General features: G+C 42.2%; 1 protein-coding gene across 12 annotated transcripts in view; it reads left to right on the top strand.

The window, feature by feature from the left end:
• PLCB4 (phospholipase C beta 4) overlaps positions 1-21,008 on the top strand; it is a 426,442-nt gene that overhangs the window by 71,821 nt on the left and 333,613 nt on the right. Inside the window, exon 3 of one of the 12 annotated variants that reach the window (XM_058684903.1) lies at positions 5,654-5,782. The exons of the other annotated variants lie outside the window; for them this stretch is intronic. The gene's annotated coding sequence lies outside the window, so the exon portion shown is untranslated. The remainder of the gene's footprint in view (positions 1-5,653; positions 5,783-21,008) is intronic. 12 annotated transcript variants of the gene reach the window in all.

The raw sequence follows: 21,008 nt of genomic DNA, 5'->3' as shown, positions 1-21,008 counted from the left end.
TTCCCATTGAACTCACAGCCAACAGCACTATGACTCATGCCCAAATGATGCTTATCTAACACATGTATTTGCTCTGCAAGGCACATCACAGCCTTCTTGTGCTTAGGAACATTGCATAGCACTTCAGCGCTACGCTGGGGGGCCCTTATTTTAAACAGTGAAATAACTAACAAAAATCACAAACTTGTGGTAAATGTGGCACTAAATAGATTGTGAAAAGGATGCTTGTTTACAGCATGAGAGCTGAAACCAGAAGGAAGAGCCTTGTATGACATCAGCTGGGATTGTGTGCATGGGAGCTGACATTTTTGTCTCTCTGTGCATGTCTAGCAAAGACCACTGAAGTGATGCCTGTATTGCTTTTGCAGTCACAGATAAATTTTGGTGAGTAGGTGAATTTGCAAATATTGAGGATTGACTGTATAGGCAAGTATTTCTCTATGGACCTGAGGTCTGGTTGTGACACTGCCATTCTTTGTGTTTGACTTTGGTTGAGTTGTTTCGTTGCTTTGGGCCTCTGTTTTCTTATTCATAGAACATGAATGTTGGGATATATTAGTAGCAGTGGGTTTTTTTAAATAGCAGAAGTAGCTTTTATTCATGTGAAAACCCAAGGTATAAAGCAGTAGTCTGCTCCCTGCCGCTCCTGCATCTCCTGCCATCCCTCAGTTTTACAAAGAACTTATGGAAAACCATTGAGCTAGTTTCCAACGCCATTTTCCTGGTAGGTTATGTTTGATTCATTTGACCAGTATTTATTGAGCCAAACAGAATTGTAGGTGCTGTTCTTGTACCAGACTCCCCCAAAATGTTGCTTAGAACTGTTTGAAAGTGGCCTACAGATACTTTTTATTTGTAGTTTTTATTAAAAGGATTTTCATATTCGGAACTCTCTCTGAAGATTGAGTGGCCCAGATTCATCTTTCAACCTCATTGTTGTTTTCTACATGTCAGATTCGTTTAGGAGCTCACCCAGGCTTAGTTTATCCTGGTCTGGGCATCCTTCATTTATGACATTGGAGCCAGGAAGCACCTCCTAAATGGTCCTGTCTGAAGGCACCCACCTATAATATAAACCCATTCAGATGGATACTCAGTATTTTCCTGGGCATCCCTGCCATTTTGGGGGTTATGTTTACTGCTCTACTTTAGGGTTGTCATGTGGAGATGACTTTCTCCTCTAGAGAATGCATTTTTATAATACACATGGGTAAAAATAGTAAAATAATAACTTGTATGCATTAGAACACTCGATGTAAATTACTAGTTTAACTAAAGCAAATTATTATTTTACATATGAGAATTGGTATGTGACTTTACATTCCAATTTCAGTGCATGAAAACCTAAAGAATGATTTGTTAGGATTGTACTTAGTTCTTCAAAGGAGGTTCATTCCCCTAAGAAGAAAACTGGGAAGAAGGGATTTGACAATAGATTTGGATGTTTGTTTTAATTCAGTGAGTGTCTTTTCATCATGGAATCTTCAAGATTATCCAAACAACTGCATCTAATTTTTAGTGAGGGAATCTTTCATCATTGGTATTTCTGTCCTTCAGGGAAAAATAGGGATTTTTCTCTGACAGCCTTTTCCATTAGGAAATATGAGATTGAATGATTTCTACTTCTGTACTAAGAGCTGGCCTAAGGAAGTCATGAAGATGTGTGGTAGCTTTAGTTGTAATTTGGTATGGATTGTTTCATATCTATAATCTCTGTGTTTTAATCTGTTGATGTTTAGTTTAAGAGGTCTGGGTAAAAGAACATGATCTATAAGGAAACCCTGTTCCAACTGTGATAGACTATTACCTTGGTGGCTCCAGTGGACTCTGCCTCCCATCACTCATGCCTTTATGTATTCTCCTTATTGACTCTAGACTGGGCCAAAATGCTTTGGTCAATGGGATATTAGCAAGCATGATACAAACAGAGGCTTGATAAACATATTAGGGCTTGTCCTCTGGGAATGCTCCTTCTTAGGAGCCAACCTTGGTTCTTTTTTTTTTTCTTTAATTTTTTAATGTTTATTTATTTTTGAGAGAGAGAGAGAGAGAGACAGAGCACAAGAGCGGGAGGGGCAGGGAGAGAGGGTGACACAGAATCCAAAGCAGGCTCCAGGCTCTGAGCTGTCAGTACAGAGCCCGACACGGGGCTTGAACCCATGAACTGTGAGATCACTACCTGAGGCGAAGTTGGACGCTTAACTGACTGAGCCACCCAGGTGCCCCAACCTTGGTTCTTTATAAAAGCTTAGACTAAATCAGCCATGTGGAGAAAGACCCCAAAGGATGTGAGGCCATCTTGAATGTTCTAGCCCCAATCAAGGTCTCAGCTGAATGTAGCCTATTGAGTGACCTCAGTTATACCACATGGAATAGAATCACCCATGAGCCCAGCCAACCCAGTGAATTGTGAGAAATAATAAGTGATCATTGCTTTTGTCACTAAGTCTTATAGTGGTTAGTTACACAGCAGTAGATAACTAAAACCATGCCTTACTTCAAAAGGTCTGTGAAAAAAAGGAATGTTCTGTAAAGATACCCTTGTGCATGTTTTGGTTCATGGAAAACTGCATCTCATACTGCCATAATACCATTGAAAGCACAGGCAGGAAGAGTGGGAGAGAGAGCGTGTGTATGCAGATTGGGGGGTCATTGCTTCTGTCTTTGCAACTGATTGTCATGCATGCAGTATTTTATTTTCATAGAGGAGTTACCTAAGAAAGGTATCTTGAGAAGTAATTGTTCTTTTATTTGTTCAGGTCATGGAAGATACAGATAAATATAAAGAAAAGAGCAGTTACCCAGAATCTCACCACCTAGAGGCCAACTTTGGCAAGTTTTTGCATTGTAAAGATAGCATAATAAAAAAAAAAAAAAAAAACAAAAAAAAAAAACTTGATTCTTCTTTGAAAGCCTAGTGTAAAAATTAGTAAATCAGAGCTAATTGTGAGTGTAGACTCTCTGACACTCTTATAAAAGTGGTTCTTTTTTAAAATTTATTTATTTATTTTTTATTTTAGAGAGAGAGCATGAATAGGGGAGAGGGACAGAGGGGGGTAGAGAGAAAGAGAGAGGGAGAGAGAGAGAAAGAAAGAAGAAAGGAAGGAAGGAAGGAGGGAAGGAAGGAAGGAAGGAAGAAAGAAAAAAGAATTCTAAGTAGGCTCCACACTCAGCATGGAGCTCAGTGTGGGGCTCAACATGGCGCTTAATCCCATGACCCTGGAATTATGACCTGAGCCAAAATCCAGAGTCGGACGCTCAACCAACCTAGCCACCCAGGTGCCCCAAAGTGGTTCTACACGTGTACACAGATATACAGGTTCTTGTGCTGGATTGATGGTTCATGATGTCTCACCACCCCACTGTATCGTCCGTACTACTGTCAGATTCTGACTTAGTTCTGCCTACACAACAGTTCTAGACTGCCTCTAGGATGTGGTTCTCAAGAAGGGTGACTTTTCTCCTGAGAAACATCTGGCCATGTCTGGAGAATTACTGACTGTATTAGGGGTGTGAGGTTCTGCTCTTATCTAGTGAAAGGAAGCCAAGGCTCCTGCCAGACATCCTACAGTGCACAGACCGTTCCCCCCCCCCCCCAATAAAGAATTATCCAGCTCAAAATGTCAGTAAGTGCTATGGTTGAGAAACCTGGCCTTGGGGTAAGGCCCAAGCTCTTGGCTGTTTTGCCCTTACTGACCTTGCATTTCTGACCTCAGACCTCAGACCTCTCATGTGTTTTCCATATGCAGTTTGAGACAGCCTCCTGTTTTCTTATTGTGTCATCTTTGTGGCTCTTTGCTTATGCTATGCCTGTAGTCTAGAAAACCCTTTCCCTCGAGGTAATTATCATTGTGCCTGTACCTACTTCCACTTTTCTAATTATACTGAGTGGCAGTTACTTCTTAAGATCTGTTTTCCCTATAAGCTGGGAGTTAGGGTGAGCTTAGGACCCAGCCACCTGGCTAGCAAATATTTGAGTAAACAAATGGATGTTTGAATAAGACCAGGGAAGAAGGAGCTGAAGCTGCCTGTTTCGGTAGCATTGCTTGGCATACTCTCAGTGAGTTTTCTTTGCCATTGGGTGATTCCTAACTGCAAAGGCACTGTAGACACCAGTTCTCCCTGCTGCACACAATTTTGATGTCCCTGTACTTCCTGGTGTTCTGGTGCTCCTGAGCCCCATACCTGGCACCAGTGTCCGGTTCCAGGTAGGCTTGAAAGAGTAGAGAGGCAGCCTCAGGCAGGTGAGAAGTGGAGAGATGAAGCTTTGTGCTCCAGATGTCCCCCTGTAAGGACCAGGTCGGGGGGGTGGCGGTTGAGAAGTGAAGCACTCATTCAAGACACTGTCTTTTGCCTCAAGCCACATTAACATTAACTTAGTATAACGTCAGTTACTTGTTCTCCACTGTTGTGCACATCACTGTCACCTGGGCAGGTTAAAAAACACTGTTATTGGGGGTACCTGGGTGGCTCAGTCGGTTAAGCATCTGACTTCAGCTTAGGTCATGATCTCATGGTTTGTGAGTTTGAGCCCTGCATTGGGCTCTGCACTGGTGGTGTGGAGCCTGCTTGGGATTCTCCCTCTCTCTCAATCTCCCTCTCTCTCTCTCTCTCTCTCTCTCTCTCTCTCTCTCTCTGCCACTTCCTGTAACTTTCTCTTTCTCTCTCTCTCTCTCTCTCTCTCTGTCTCTCTCAAAAGAAATATTGTTGGTTGTCCAGCCCCTAGTGATGTTGATGTAATTAGCCTTGGATATGCCCTGGGCTTCAGAAGTTTAAAAAATTTCCCAGGTTTATTATGTACCCAACTTTGAGAACCACTGATGAAGACAATTAGGTCCATTATAATTACTCGTGCTGACATTTCCAAAGTCCTGTAATAGTTTACTTCTTGGTAATTTTATATTTCTTAACAATTTTGCATTTCAGTATAAATAATAAATTAGTACTTATAACTTTGTTGAAATTTGTAACTGCTATATGGTAATTTAATATCTCGCTTTTTAGTGACATTGTATAGCCTTGTTTTCTTCCTTCTTCCTCCCTCTTGACCTTGAAACTCAGATGAAATATCATAGAGAAGCAGTTGCCATTCTTCATGTTGGAGGAAGCTGGAAGGAAGCCATGTTTTTGATAGTTTGCCCACAACGATACAAATTTAGAACTTTTCTCTTGGTTCTTGCTGTGCTTCTCCTGTTTCCAAGATGCACATACTTTGAATTCTTTGTGCCCAAGAGAAAAAGTAGCAAGAGTGTCCATAGTCCCAGATAGTCCTTTCAAGAGGTTCGTGGTTACTTTCAGGTTTTTCATTTCATTACAGATGTAATAGTATATTTGTTATGAATATGTTGGTTAAGAAAGAGAAGTAAACGAGGTTTTGAATACCTTCTTACCATGTTCCCTTCCCATGTCCTCTGCTTCCTCCCCCATTCCTTCCACAAGCTTTTTGTTTGCTTGTCCTATGTTTCCAGATAGTTCTGAGATGAGGTCTTGGTCACCAGTCAGAATGGCCTTGCTCATGACTGGTGGTTGGAATGACTTTTGCCATTATTTTAAATATGGAGGCTAGGAACATGGGCCTCATTCATTCCATGGCACCGCATGTCCAGCACTGAATTTTTGTTTTGTTTTGTTTTGTTTTTGTTTTGATAACCAGTTTGTGAAAGTTCAGGATCCAATGACTTCTGCCACTGATTAGGTAAGCTCTGCTCTAGGATGGACATGCTGGGCTGAGGCAATAGCTCTCCAGAGAGGGATCCAATCATTCGGAGCCACAGAATTTTAGGTCACTATATTCTGTTTCGTTTCAAGAGGGAATGTGGGGGCAAGAAGACATTGTCAAGATGATACAGATAGCACAGCCATCCCATTCCTGTTTTTCTGTTTAATAAAACTAAAGCTGAGAGCCATTTCTTAATTCAACAGTTGATTATTGTGTGTGGAATGCCCTAGGTCTGTCTCCCTCTCGTGGAGGTGCCGCTGGGTGTAGGGAATGAGGAAGTGAAATGATTTGCCCCAGGAGACACATGAAGTTACAGCAGGAGCAGAACTACAAAGCCAGTCCCTATTTATTTTCTGAGGTATTACTTTATAAAAAATTTCCAGTCTTGATGTTTTTGTAGGTGTATCCTATAATAGACATTTATACAAGATTTATGAGTTTGAAAATAATTGACTATACGTATGCTGTCAAATCTAGAAAATTTCATTTAAAATAGGTATCTAATAGCCACTTGGTTGATAGATTAAATTCTTAGTTTCTGAAAGTTATTTTCTTTATGATGATGCAAAATTCCTTTGGCTTTTTGTGAAAATACTCCAAAGAATGGAATTTAGTGTCCATTCAAGTAATGGGCCTTATTATTTATATCCCTTTTACTGCTGCAAATCCTTAGCAAACTTTAAAATTGGACAAGAAACTTAAAGGACTTTATCTGAGTTCATTTGACAGATGAGGATATTGGAGGCCTGGGAAGGTGGTTATTTCTGAGGTTCACAGAGCTAGTTCAAAGCCAAGTCAGAGACTTGCAAGTCATATTTTTTACTTCAAGTTCAGTATGTTTTTTTCTTTGGTGCAGAGTAAAGTAGGCAGAGTCTGTATCACACACATGCACGTGCGCATAACTCTTACACGTTCTTTGTGGCGAGTCTGTTCCAAGAGGGGTGGGTTATGACTCACGCATTGTCTTAGGTGCTTCTCCCAAAGCTGGCCTGAGACAGGGATTGGAGCGTAAGCAGCAGTCTCCGGAGGTAGTCCCTGGAGGCAGGAGTGGGGGAGTGGGGCAGTGAGATAAGGAAGGAAATGCAGCCAGTGTCGGATGTGCTGACAAGCTGATTCCACTGAAGGCAACTAAGAAGACTGCTGTTGGCTGGAGACTGTAGAATATACTTCACAGTAGTCCTCTGGAGGGGGCGGGGGGGGGAGGATCTGGGCTATTTATTTACCAATTCTTATGTCACACTCTGCGGGTTATTCCTGGAGGTCTTAACTCCCAGCCACTTCCTGCTGTAAGGTCTCTTTGATGTGCTTGGGGACTAACACAAACAGAATGTAGAGAGGTGACTCCTGCATGCCCAGAAAGAAATGGGAATGGATGTAAGTGGAGCGTTTGCGCATGCCATGTGATTCTATCAAGCACCATGTCTTGGCTCTTTGTTCTTTCCATCTATACTCCTCCTAGTGCTGTAGTCTGGGAAGGATGGGGCTGAGAAGTAAGTACCGATGAGGATTCTGGCTGTGTTGGCTTTACTCTGTTTGCCCTTCCAGGTCCACTCTCCATTTTCTCTGGCCTGCTGTTGTCCCTCAGGGGGAATGTCGTGTGCTGCCTTGGTGGGTTACCCTGCCCTCTGGCTTCTGGTCGCATTCATGCATCTGGCGGCTGTTGCGGGAGATTGCAGGGGGAGGACCATGAGGTTGGCCTGTTCATTCCTCCAGGTCTCTTCTTGCCATTGGGCTGATGGCTGCCTCTATGGCCCTTCTGGAAGCCATAGTCCGTCAGATGGCCCTCTCCTATAGTTCCTCTACTTTCTCTGGGTCCCTATAGCTCTGTCCTCATACCCCTTCAGGCTTAGGGCACTTCACATTCCCTGGCTGTCTTCCCTCCACCCCACCCTCAAATAATCCCTTTTTAAACGCCATCAGTTGTGTCCTGTGAGTGTTCCATCTGTTTCCAGCTAGGACCCTGACTGAGATACCATCTTTGAAGACTTTGCTCTCTAGACAGAATTGGATGAGATGAAACAGCCAGAGATGTTATGAAGATATAACATAATGAAGTGTAAATTGTACTTGAGCCCTAAGGACACTCAGCATGTAGGATGCATTAACAAAAGAAGGGGTACTTATTAAAGAAGACATTTTTGGAGGGGTGCCTTAGGTTGTAATTAATCATCTTTTTTTTTTTTTTTTGTCTGCTCTATGGGTAGCTCTGTTTGAGTAGTGAATTGAAAATTAGAAGTTCTACCTTATTATGACCATGTGTGCAGTTAATTATAATGTATTTGATTCTGTAAGGTGGAATAATATGTAATTCACACAAACAGAAGGGTGAAATGGATCTATCCATCTGGAAATTTCAGAATTCTCTCATGTATTCTAATTTTAGATAAGTACATCTTTCCCTCTTAATTCTTTATATTTCTTATCCCTCTAATGGGTTATAATCCATTTTTTGGAGAGTTTTTAAAAAACCTCATGTGAAAGGCATTTCAGGCTGCTTAGAATAAGGCACTATAATGGCAGAAAGCACTCACTCCGTACATATTTACATAGGGCCCCTTGTGATTTAGGCACTTTGCTAAGCACCATGGAGTTAATAATGAATAGTATTTGATCACCGCTTTCAAGGAAATCACAGTGTAGTTGGAAAAATAGAAGTTCAACCAAATAATTATGATAACTATTTTAAGTATTATAGGCATATCAGAAGATTGTGTGTACCTAAATGAGGGTGTAGGCAGGAAAAGGCAGAGAGGTTGGTGAGTGTTGGATAATGCTTCATAGAGCAGGTGATATTGAGCTGGGTCTTAAAGGATGATAGTGGGCTCACCAGGGAGAGAAGGGGAGGAATGGTATGAAAAGAGGTGTGGAATTTCCTGGTGGGTCGGAGAATTAGTGATGCATAGGATTATTTGGCCAAGTGCTGGTGGCCTTTGGAGAGGTGCCTGGACTCGAGGCCAAGGGACAGAATAGTTATCTAATCCTTACCACTCATCATTTAAAATAATAGACAGCACATACGCTTTAAAAACATAAGGAATGAAGGCAAAACAAAACAAAAATAATGACTTTAAGAACCTTAACATATTGCTAGACCTCAAGGAGCACATGTTCTAAACACGGAGCAATGCGTGTTTTTAATTTGCGAGTGTCTCAGAGTCAGGGGACAGACTCATTGATACCTTCTCTCAGTGTGTGCCTTTACTCAGATTTGTAGGCACTTACACCAAATTTATCACTATAGACTCTCCTTGCATCACTTTAGAATTACCTGAAATATGGAAATATGATGCGTTATTTGGAAATATCATGGATTACCTTTTCAATTACTAATGATTATATTACCATCTGTAGTCTACAGTCACCTGTTCAGTAGAACATATCTGACACCTTTATTTACCGTAAGAGATACTTGAACCTTATTCCTTCTAATTATTCTAGTCTCTAAAATTTGAGGAATAAGTAATCTTGATACCCTAAGGCAGGTAGTTGGTGAAGACTTACCAGTTCTACACAATGAATTTTTGAGTGCTGCTTACTAAGTCAGACACAGATCAACAAGAATTCCTTTGCAGAGCATGAGCAAAATGGTGACTAAAATACATGGGTGTGAGGGTAGAAACCTTTGTGGATAGAAATCCTTTAAACTGGTTATGTTAAAGGTCATTTTATTGTCAAGAAATTGAGCTTCATGAATTACAAAGAGAGGAACAAAGTCCAGTGAAGTGTCAGGAATGCAGGTGGGAAGGTCCAGAATGAAGCTTGATCTCCCTGTCCAACAGGGGCTGTGTCTCTGCTTTTCTTTGTATATCTGCCTTACTCTTTCTTACTCTTACTCACTACCTTGCTGTATATCTGTTTTAGTTATCTCTTGCTTTGTAACAATTACGCCTGAACTTACTGGCTTCAAACAACAACCACTGTTTGGTATCCCTCAGAAGTCTGGGCTGAATGGGCTCTCCTGAGCAGTTCTTCTGCTTTGTGTGGTATTGGCTGGGGCTGCAGTTATCCAAGGGCTCAGATGAACTGGAATCCTCAGGGTGACTCTCTCCCAGGGCAGGCAGAGGATGTTGGCTCTAGGATGGGAGTTCAGCCAGCATGCCAACTGGAGTACCTCAGTTCTCTTCTGTGTAGCGCCAGCCAGTGGGGCTTGGGCTTCCCACAGCATGGAGGCTGGCTCTGAGGAAGGAGCGTTACAAATGTGCAAAAGCAGAAATTGCCAGGGCCCTTAAGGCCAGGCCGCAGAAATCCCAGCTGACTGCTCCCACTGCATTCTATTGGTCAAAGCAGTCATGGGGCCAGCTTCTCGGAGAGGGGAAATAGACTTGACCTGTAAATGGGAAGAGTGACAATTTACACTCAGGGTTTTTGTTTGTTTGTTTGTTTTTGTTTTTCACATAGTTCAACGTGACTAACATGTCCCTCCACTCTCACTATTCATGGAAACTTTTTAGTTCCATGTTTATCATCATTTGGCTGTAGTGTCATCTGTGTCTTAAGAACTCCCAAGTTCAAATGCTCCAAAGTTCGCATGCTCCAAGAAAACATTCATATTGGTTGTTAGTGGTCCAGTCATATGAGAGGGCCAATGGCCTTATGTTACTAAGTCTTTTCTTTGAGGGACTGGGGGTGGGGGGTGGGTTTTCACTAAGGAACTGTGGTCAGAGTAGGCAGTGGCAGGTAAGTAGAGAACATTTGGACACCAAGAATTATTTTATTTTATTTTATTTTTTAACGTTTATTCATTTTTGAGAAAAAGAGAGAAACAGAGCATGAGTGGGGGAGGGGCAGAGAGACAGGGAAACAGAATCCGAAGGAGGCTCTAAGCTGAGCTGTCAGCACAGAGCCTGACACAGGGCTCGAACTCACGAATGGTGAGATCATGACCTGAGCCAAAGTCAGATGCTTAACTTACTGAGCCACCTAGGCATCCCATTGGACACTGAGGATTTGAAGGAAGTCTTGGGGACTGCTCATTTCTCTGAGGCTAGAGATTTCTTTCCGTGTTCCACAAAGCTTTACTTGACCTACCTCTGCCTTCTGACTTCTTGAGCCATTCTCTCCCTGCTTTGCCCCCCCTCCACCTTTTTTCTTTTTTTTGAAGTTATTCCAGTACACCACTCTCCCTCCTGCCCTGGTGTCCTTCCATGTCCCCGTGACAAGAAGTCTCTTTTCTTTCCTCCCATCTGTCATTTAACGTTTAGTTTACTCTTCAGATCTCAGCTCAAGTATCACTTCCTCAGGGGAGCATGGAACCCTTTGGATTAAGTCTCATCCTCTGTTCCATCTGTGTTTCCTTCGTTGCACTAATTCTAGTTTGTGATTTTATGCCTGTGTGGCTACTTGATCACCATCTGCCTCCCACTGTAGATGCCAGAAGGTAAAGGAATGTGTCTGTCTTCCTCAGGGCCACAGTGGCTGCACATGGCTCACATAAGGTCCTGGCAAGTTATTTGCTGTTTGCATGCATTAAAAATGGGAGGTGGTTACCTTGAAGAAGTAAGGATTAAAAAGGGAGAGAATCTTTATCTTGATGAAAGAAGTTAAGAGTAGCCTGTTTTGGGGACTAAAAGGATGTAATTTCTCAGGGAGTCCCCCTGCAGTAGTGATTTATGAGTCAGTGAAGCCCTGTCATTAAGAACATACTGGTGGAGGCTACATGGTAGTTTCTGAGATGCAGCAGGAATTCCTGCCCAGAAATAGACCCTACGTGTCTGATTACATGCCAACTTCATTTTCTTTTTGCTTCTGCCACCACGTGGCCCTAGTTCTATACCCAGAGAGCTCAGTGATGGCCATATTTTGTGACTGGGACCAGAACTGCTCATTCCATTCCTGTTTACTCTTCCATGAAGCCAGGATCTTGTTTGATTATAAGTCAGAGATCGGTGAGATTATCACTTGGGATATGATGTGCCTATGAACGTAATCTCCACAAGATAACCCCAGCCGTAACTTCTCGTCCAGTTCTTCGGGGGCACAGTATCTAAGAACAAGTTAGTGGAATGATCAACATGGCAGAAGAAAAACAGAGAGAGTAAGAAATAACAGACACTTTTAGCCAAAGATTCTGTCCTTTGAATTCTAGGGCTTTTCAATTCCCCACGTTCAGAGATTGAGATAAAGAGTAGGAGAATATTGTCTCAGCTAATTTATTTCACTCGAATAATTGAATTCAGTAAATACACAATGAACACTATGTATATGTATCAATAGAGGTGTGAAAACAGATACAAGTTGGTGTATGACCTTGAAGTTTACTCCTAGCCAGGAGATAGGGCATGTATCTGAGACATGAAGTCCTAATAAAAGGGTTGTGATAGGACCTGGATGGGGGCTGGATTAGTTAGGGGCATTTTTATAGAGGGGGCAGAATTTGAGCTAGTGTCCATGGACGAGAAGATTTAAGAAAGGTTGCACAGAAAAGGGAGAGAGAGGGCATTATTGGCTGGGAAAGCGCACATATGAAAGTTAAAAGTGCAAGAAGGAGGGGTGTCTGGGTGGCTCAGTTGGTTAAGTGTCTGACTTTGGCTCAGGTCATGATCTCGCGGTTTGTGAGTTCGAGCCCCACGTCAGGCTGTGTGCTGAGAGCTCAGAGCCTGGAGCCTGCTTCGGATTCTGTGTCTCCCTTTCTCTGCACCACCCCCCCCCCCTTCAAAAATATATATTTTTTTAAAGTGCAAGAATGGGCAAGAATGTCTCTTCACACTCCAGAGGCAGTCGAATTCCTGTTGGTAGGGACCAGAGATCAGAGAACAGAGGACTATGGCAAGATCTATAGCCATTGGGTGAGACCCTTGGAGGCCAGGGTGCAGGGATTGAACCCTTGTAGTCAGGGTAAGTCACATCATAAAACCCGTACTTTCGGAATATTATTTTGACGACAGCCAGCAGGGTGCTTTTGGTGAGAGAGAACTTGGAACCAGCAAGGCTACCTGTGAGATCGTAGGGGTTGGCACCCGAGGGCTGGCAATAGGAACTGAGAGGGAGGGAAGTGCACAAAATAGGGTCAGAGGAAGAACTGGTAGAGTTTCATATCTGGATTCACAGTGGGGAAGACAAAAGAGGGAAGAAACAAAGGGACGCCAACCCTGAATCAATGGAACCAAGACCATGGCTGGGAGTAGATGGTCATGCTGAGGTTGAGTGGACCAGAGGAATGCAGTGTCCTGGAAGCTGGGGCAGGTAACTGTGGGTCAGTTGAAAGATAAAGACTGGAGATAGCAATTAGTGCATCATCAGACCTGTTGGAGTAAATAAACGCAGTGAACACAGATTTGGGCTTTGGGCATTTTAACTCAGAAAATATAAAACTTTACCTTCAAATACTGAAATCCAGTTCATCAGTAAATTGTTTGTTCTGAATTCAAAACATATCTCAAATATAATCCGATTCTGTTCCCTTCATCACTACCTCTGGTGCCATCATCATCCTCCTTCACCTGGATTGTGCTGTAGACTCCAAGCTGGTCTCCTTGCTTATGTCCTTGCCCTCCTGCAGTCCATTCTCAAGACCGCAACCCAAGTAAGTGATCCTCTTAATAGAAGTCAGGTCCCGTTGCTCTGCTCCTAGCCTACAGTGGCTTCCTACCTCATTCGAAGCATAGGCTACAGCCCTTATAATGGCCTTCAAGGCCTGGCATGACCCCTTCCATTTTATCTGTGACATCATCCATTACTACTCTCCCTTATCCACTCCATGCTGGCCACCCTTGCCAGCTGCCGTTCCTCACACGCCCCCAGACACATCTCCCGCAGGACCTCTGTGCTCTCCCCTTGCCTGGGAAGCTCTTCTCCGTATCTGTAGGTCTGTAGGACATCTTCCCTTACTTCCTTCAAATCTTTGCTGACTGGGCCCTTCCTTTACCCTCCTGTTTAATGGGGACTCTGGTCCCTTTCTCTACTTTTGCCTCTTTCCTCTGTAGGCTTCAGTATCTCCTGGTGTCCAGACTATGTACTTATTTGGGTATTGTTGGTCTACCCCAGAATGGAAGTTGCATGGGAATAGGGATTTCTGTCCATATTGTTCACTGTGGCATCCTCAGTGCTTGGTACCCAGTAATCCTTTGTTAAGTGAATGAACAAATTCTGCTAGCAGCTTCTGGTTTTGAATCTTGAGATTGGTTGCCAGTCACTTTTGTCTCTATATCCAGGGATATCAATAAATGTTGACCAAGTGCATGGAACCAGAAATAGGAAATCTTAACGTTTTGCATTATCTAGTTTCAGAAATTTCCTCTGCTAGATGGGCTTTTTGAAAAGTGAAGGGGGGAGGGGTGTAGAAGAATAGTTTTGCTTCATTTAGCTGAGCTTCCACTTTAGGCTTCAGAAGTCACATGGCAGTTTGGCATTTCTTTCATTATTACTACAATTATTAATTGGATGCTATTTAAAAAGTTGGCCCTTAAATGCTCTGCTGATGTTTTAGGAGATTATGCTATACAGGGCACAGAAATTGCTGGGGCTGACCGTATTCATGGCCAATTAAGGAACAGCATTGGCAAGAAGCTCAGGGTGGATTTGGTTGTGCCTTGTGGGAGTCCTGGTGGCAATGGTTCGTGGTCTCTGGGAAGCAGCTGCCTGACCTCCCTTCTGCAGAGGGGATCTGGGTTTGGTTACCTGGTTGGTGCTTTTTATTAAAAAAAGAGAGAGAGTAAAAAAAAAAAACCTTGAGTGGTTTAAAGTTGGGGGCGGTTAAAGAGAGAAAGGGAAGAATAAAGTAACGAAATGACTATTTGGGAGCACTTGCTTGAAAAGTGCCTCTGAAGTTCGCTTTTTGTTTTATTTGATATCACTTTCATCTCTTCCCAGGGGATGCAGATGTCTTTTGAAAGAATGCATGCAGAAAAACAGGGTGTAGGAGGCAGAAATGAATTCTTGAAAGTTTAACAGGCTTCCAAAGGACAGAGCTGCTCCAAGAAGCTGGGCTGTTAACACATCTTTAATGTTGAGATATGGGAGAATCCACTAGGGTGTTCCTTATTGCCACCACTGATTCAGTTTATGACAGAACTAAATGGCCAGGTTCTTATTTATATTTTTAGTGGGACTATTTAAGAGTTCAGACAGTAGGGAAAATAGCACAAAGGAACTTGATAAACAGCAACAGCAGATTATGACTTTGCCTAACTTGAGGGTTAAAACAATCCATGGAAAATTGTTTTGGATATTTCTAGCTCGTGACAATACTGTACATCCCTTGTTTTCAAATATAGGGTCTATAAGGAGTCAAAAGAAAGTTCAAATAAAATGAAAGCCCAGAGAACAAGGCTGTATACACACACAGCCAAAAGATCATCCATGTGACATTCCCTAAGATTACTGAATGGTGTCAGTTGGCAGGATGTTTAAATCAATGGCAGAGCTATTTTCCAAGCTCTGCCTAAAAGTGCCAGAGGAATAGTGGGTATTTGGTCTGGAGTAGAAAGCCATGTGAGAAGAATCATCAGAGACAAGACTTTTTTATTGACTTCAAAGTTTCTTATCTGTGTCTGCATTAATTTCTGCCCCCATTGAAGAGGACAACTCATGGAGTAACAAAGCTCATGAACTTGGTGTCCAAGGTGAAAGTGAATGAGAAACAAAATATCTGGAGAGTTTTGTGATGGGAAGCAGGAAATCTGACCCAATGAAAGCTCTCTCCTGCATCTTCGTTTGCTACATCAGAGAAGTCACATTCATTATATAGTGCAGTTCTTGGAATGAGTCCTTCACTTTCAACAAATGGGTTAATAAACTGTTTATCTTCAAAAAGTGAAAGTTACATCTTCAGATGTTCTGTGAGTAGGAAGAGAAAGGCACTACTGCATCCTACTTTTTTTTTTTCTTCTGATTATCTATATTTTTGACAAATGCCTTCACTTCAAACAATGTGGGTCTGTATTAATTCTAGATTCATAATGATCAGTCTTATCCAGCTGATGATGGTTATCAACGTTCTTTTTTACCTTCTTTCCTCAGCTATTGCCTAGTGTTTGTAATTATATTTCCTTGATGTTGGGCAGAGGAGAGGATGAGAGGATACAGCAAAAATCAGCCTTTTGTATTCAGTGGCCCATCCTGCTTGTTCATTTCCCCACTCATGCATCCACACATGAGCCCATGCGATATTCATTGGCATTATATTGGGCTCTGGATCTAAGATGGAATAAGCTAGGATCTTTTCCATGAAGCAATCTAGATCCAGTGATAGGCATTTGTATATTATCATGTAAATTCTATTATGGTAGGGTCTTGCCATCTGTTCTTGGGTGTTTTGGCGAAATTTTCCAGGCAGAAGTGCTGTCTCCATTGATGCATGAAGGATGAATTGAAGTTAGCTGGATTAATTCTGTGTGTTTGGCCTTGGGTGTGGTGAAGAGATAAGGAGGAGTCTCTAGCAGAAGAAACTCCACCTTCTAGAGGTCACATTTTATGTGAGGGTTGTGTTTCTGAAGTCTTTGCAAATTCAGAACTCTCATAATTCAAGAATAATCCTGACAAAAGATGGTGGGTATTTCTGGTTATCAGCTAATGTGGCGCCACCCTGTGGCCACTCTGTAAACAGAGTTTAGCGTTCCCTAGGTCCAGTCAGCTTCGAAATGATAAATCTCCAAGAATGTTAATGTTTTGTGTGGATTTAACATTAATTCAAATTAATGAGAGACCATATGGTTGCTATTATAGCATATTATTTCAAAGCTGCACAGTTCAAGTTCACATCAAATAACACCAAATTCTGGAGACTTTCAGAGCATTGGCTCATGGCCCATGTGATGGAATTGAAAGTAGTTCATGGATAGTATGTACACCTGAGAGTAGGGGTAAGAAAGAAAAGCGATAGAGGGGAGGAAGAGATTATCAAAGGCTTGTGAACCATGATAAGGGAGCCTCTGAAGAATGTTCAATGGCAGGTCAGCATTAGGCTTTTGTTAAAGTTTGAATCATGAGAAAGTTGATATTAGACTAAGGATATATGGGTTTTAGATATTTTTGGAACATTCCCCTCATTTCTCATTAGACTTTAGATATAAACAATAAAAGCTTTCATGATTTCGAAGTGCCTTTAGGTTCTTGTTTTGTTTATTGTTTTGTTTTTGAAGTGTTCGTTAACTGTCTTGGAAGGGACCATAAAATACGTGGCCTAATAACTAGCAAGAAGGGTGGATAGAAGCTCAATCCAGATGTGGGATCTGAGACTGGGGTGGGGGCGGATTTTCTTAGCACATCACACTTGTGGTAAAATACGTTGGGGAGAACATGAATTAGACAAAGTTAAATACATTTATTTACTGTGGGACCACTTAGAGCCTTAAAGGCATTAATTGAGTGTTATGAACCGTGAATATAAATTTTAGGTACGCGGTGTATCCCAGACTTGTTTCATCACTAAAGAACCTTTGATCTGGAAACAGTCATTCCATTCCATCTGGTATCCAAAGAATGTGTATCAGTTATCTACTGCCACAATAATGCTGTGTAACAAGGAACTACAAAATATAAAACCTCAGTAGAACACAATAGTAAAAATGTATTTAGCTTACAAGTTGGGGGTTCAGCTAATCTCACATGTCTGTGGTCAGCTGTGGGTTGGGCATGTAGCTCCTCTGATATTAGCTGTCTTTGCTCCCATGTCTGGAGCCTCAGCTGGCTGTTGACTGATCTAGGATGGCTTTAGGGAGACTCAGATGACTCATCTCTGCTACATAGGTGTCTCATCATCAAGCACACTAGACCTAGCATGTTATCCTGGCCATGACAAAGGAGCAAGAATGAGAAATAGCCCAGTAGTATATGCACTTTTCAAGCATTTGCTTGTATGATGTTTGCTGATATCTTGTTGACCAGAAAAGGTCACATGACTGGTCCCAGAGTGGGAGGGCACTACAAGGTTACATGGCAGAAGGTGTAGATACAGGAAGGGAGAATAATCACGCTCTTTTGGCAATCAGACTACCTGAGAACCCAACTTGAGAATTGCTAGGTGAGATCACAGTCAACTGAGAGCAAGGAATGAGGTCAGATTGTTTCTCAATGCCATGGCCACAGATTGTACTTTTAATTTTGATAAGCAGTCTCCCCAGCAGATGTCCAGGCCATGTCAAGTGAGAGTTCATCTGGTTCTGCACAGGACTTTTATTATCTTTCTGTGGAATCATTTCAGGGCTGAAAGGATTGTGGACATTATTAGCTCCTTCTGGTTGCATCATGTTGGAAATGAGGAAACAGAGGCCCAGAGAAGTTAATTGACCAAACTAAATCCACACAGCTACCTAGAAGCAAAGCTGAGCCTTGAACCCAGATCCTCCCTCAAGCTATTTGGATTTTAATTACCTCAAAGTAGCTTTTTTTATTGGGGGGGGGAGGGGCAAGGCAAAATGGGGTTGGAAGGGACCAACATTTCTTCACAATCTTTATGAACAAATAACATTCCTTCTGGAGGGACTAGAGCATAAATAATTTTTAAAATAGATGTTAGAGGTCTTCAGAGGGGCAAAGTGGATACTTAAACCCTGAGTGGTTGCTGACTGTTGTGACTGGGGATCCATGTTTTTGGAGGAAAAGTTGGAGATGGAAGAAAAATTTGAAGTGGGAAGGGGCCCTCGATTGGATAAGTCATTTCACTTATCAGAGCCTGTTTCCCACCTGTGAACATTAGAAAAGAAGAGCAAAATATGGAATGCTTCACAAGTTTGCACAGGGTCCATGCTAATCTTTGTATCACTCCTGTGTTACTGTCTGTGCTGCCGAAGAGTCTTGGAGATTCCTGGTAATGTGTTTTCATTTTTGGGAGTTTTTCTCTCTTCCGCCTCCCTCCCTCCCCCCGAGAATTTCTGCTGCATCAGACAGAAGTCAGCAGAGGACTTCTGAGAAGAGAGGAAAGAATTTGTGTTCTGGCTCCTACTTTGTCAGACAGCAGATAAAATCGTGAAGGCATATCTAGCCTTCCAGAATAGAGCTACATTAACACCTAATTTAGCTCACAGTGGCGGGGAACAATTCATTCTACGTTAAGTAAGATCTTGATCATGAAATTCTACCCATTTAAGCATTGTCCAGTAAACTTGCTATTTTTATGATGGAAATGCTTTCAGAATGTTGCATCTATTCCCCAGATTTACTGAACAGAATCACTGAAACTTCTCAGCATCATTTTTTTCAGACCACAGTGATTGAACTGTGCAGTAATTAAGCAGTGCGCCTTGTAAAGGGCTGTGTAAGTGAGTCATTATTGCTGTTATTGTTTGCTTGGGGGCTGCTGAGGATGTAGGTCGTGGGCCTGCCATGAAAGTAGGTTTTGATAGATCTGCTTTGTATTTTCTTTTCAGAGTGTTTCTCTATACTACCTCATTGCCAGTTGATGTTTAGGCTGTATTTTCGGGCTGCTCAAACACAAGAGTTGTTCTTAGATCTACTCCTTGACCATCTTCTGTTCTCCATGCTACAGGGCACCATGTTTCCCGAGCTCCCTGGCTGCCTGGTGTGCAAGGGGAGACAGAAGGGTATCTCTCCTTGTTTCTCTCTGTTTATTTGGTATCTCTAGGAACAGCTGTGTGTCTCTTGCCCAGCTTCTGCCCCCACCAGACTGCCCTCCGGCTCTTCCACAGCAACCTGTGCTGCTGTTCTAGTCTTGGCCAGTTGGGCCCAGTCTCCTGGCTTTCAAAACCCCACTTCCTTCCCTTATCCCTCCGGCCTACACAGGCTAGCAGCACCCCATGGTTGCTGATGTCCAGGCTGCCTCTCTGTTCCCTCTGTGGCCTGTCAGCTGTTCTGTCACTCTGAAACCCATCCCTTGGTTTGAAAAATGTAAAGTAGCTTGTGTTACCTGGTTGTCTTTGAGAAGTTCATGGAGGTTGTTTTCTGTCACAACTCTCTCATTCTAATTCACTTATTGCGGTCTACTGTGAGGACAAAGAAATGCAGACTCCAGCGACCAGTAGAGCAGAATGATTTATAGCCTGGGCTCATGGCATCAGAATGCTTGGGTTCAAATACCAAGGCTGTGTAACTCTGGGCAAGTTTCTCAACCTCTCTGAGACTCACTTTTTTTTCATCTGAAGAATGGAAGTAATTAAAGTCCCTGTGCCAGGGCACCTGGCTGGCTCTGTCAGCAGACCATGCAACTCTTGATCTTAGAGTCGTGAGTTCAAGCCCTACGTTAGGCGTGGAGCCTGCCTAAAAAAGAGAGAGAAAAAATAAAGTCCTTATGCTTTCTCCTTAGATCAACACCTAAGAAGGAGAAAGGAAGGATCTGGGACTGGGGAAGAGGGAGAAGTTGAGTTGCAAGGCCATCTTAACAGAAGCCTTAGACCCCAGAGTAGCTCAGAGTAGTGCTTGAGCTTGGATGGAACAGCTTTCTTCAGCTGAGGGCTGTTGTCTGTGTTGTGCCTGCAGGATTGGCAGCAGCGGGGAAATCAGCTCTTTAGTTCTAAAGTGCGGATCTTGTTATCACATTGTAGTGTCTATGGCACATCTCCGGGTGTGTAATTGTGAAAGAGAAATAATTAATCCACAATGAGTGTATTGCCCGGTGCCCAGGGTGTGGTGAACGCTCAATCTTATCATTATTAAGAAGTTAAATATAGCCAGTAAATGGACTTTACGATGTCTAGTTTAGCTATTCAGAGTTTTTAGTGACTTCCTTGCTGTGACTCTATCCTAGAGGGTCCCGACGAGCTAGGTAAGTGGTCTGTGGATATAGTGTTCTATGGCTTCTACATACACACAGTTACCACCATTAGACTTTTATATTAATGGTGGTAAGATTTTAAACCATGGCTTATGTATAGGTCCTTAAATCTTTTCCTTTTCTTTCTTTCTTTCTTTCTTTCTTTCTTTCTTTCTTTCTTTCTTTCTTTCTTTCTTTCTTTCTTTCTTTCTTTCTTTCTTTCCTACTGTCACATACTTTTATTTTTTTAATTTAAATCCAAGTTAGTTAACATATAGTTTAATAATAATTTCAGGAGTAGAATTTAGTGTTTCACCACCTACATACAATACCCAGTGCTCATCCCAACACGTTTCCTCCTTAATACTCCTCACCCCTTTAGCCCTTCCCTACTAACACCCACCAGCAACCCTTAGTTTGTTCTCTGTATTTAAGAGTCTCTTATGATTTGTCTCCCTCTCTGTTATTATATTATTTTTGCATCCATTATGTTCATCTGTGTTGTATCTTAAATTCCACATGTGAGTGAAATAACATGGTATTTGTCTTTTTCTGACTTTTTTCACTTAGCATAATACACTCTAGTTCCAGCCACATTATTGTAAACAGCAAGACTTCATTCTTTTTTTTATCGCTGAGTAATAT

This window comes from Neofelis nebulosa, chromosome 9 (assembly GCF_028018385.1).
Source record: "Neofelis nebulosa isolate mNeoNeb1 chromosome 9, mNeoNeb1.pri, whole genome shotgun sequence".
NCBI classification, from domain to species: Eukaryota; Metazoa; Chordata; class Mammalia; order Carnivora; family Felidae; genus Neofelis; species Neofelis nebulosa.
Note: the sequence above shows the minus strand (reverse complement) of the source record. Positions and strands in the feature narration are given on the sequence as shown.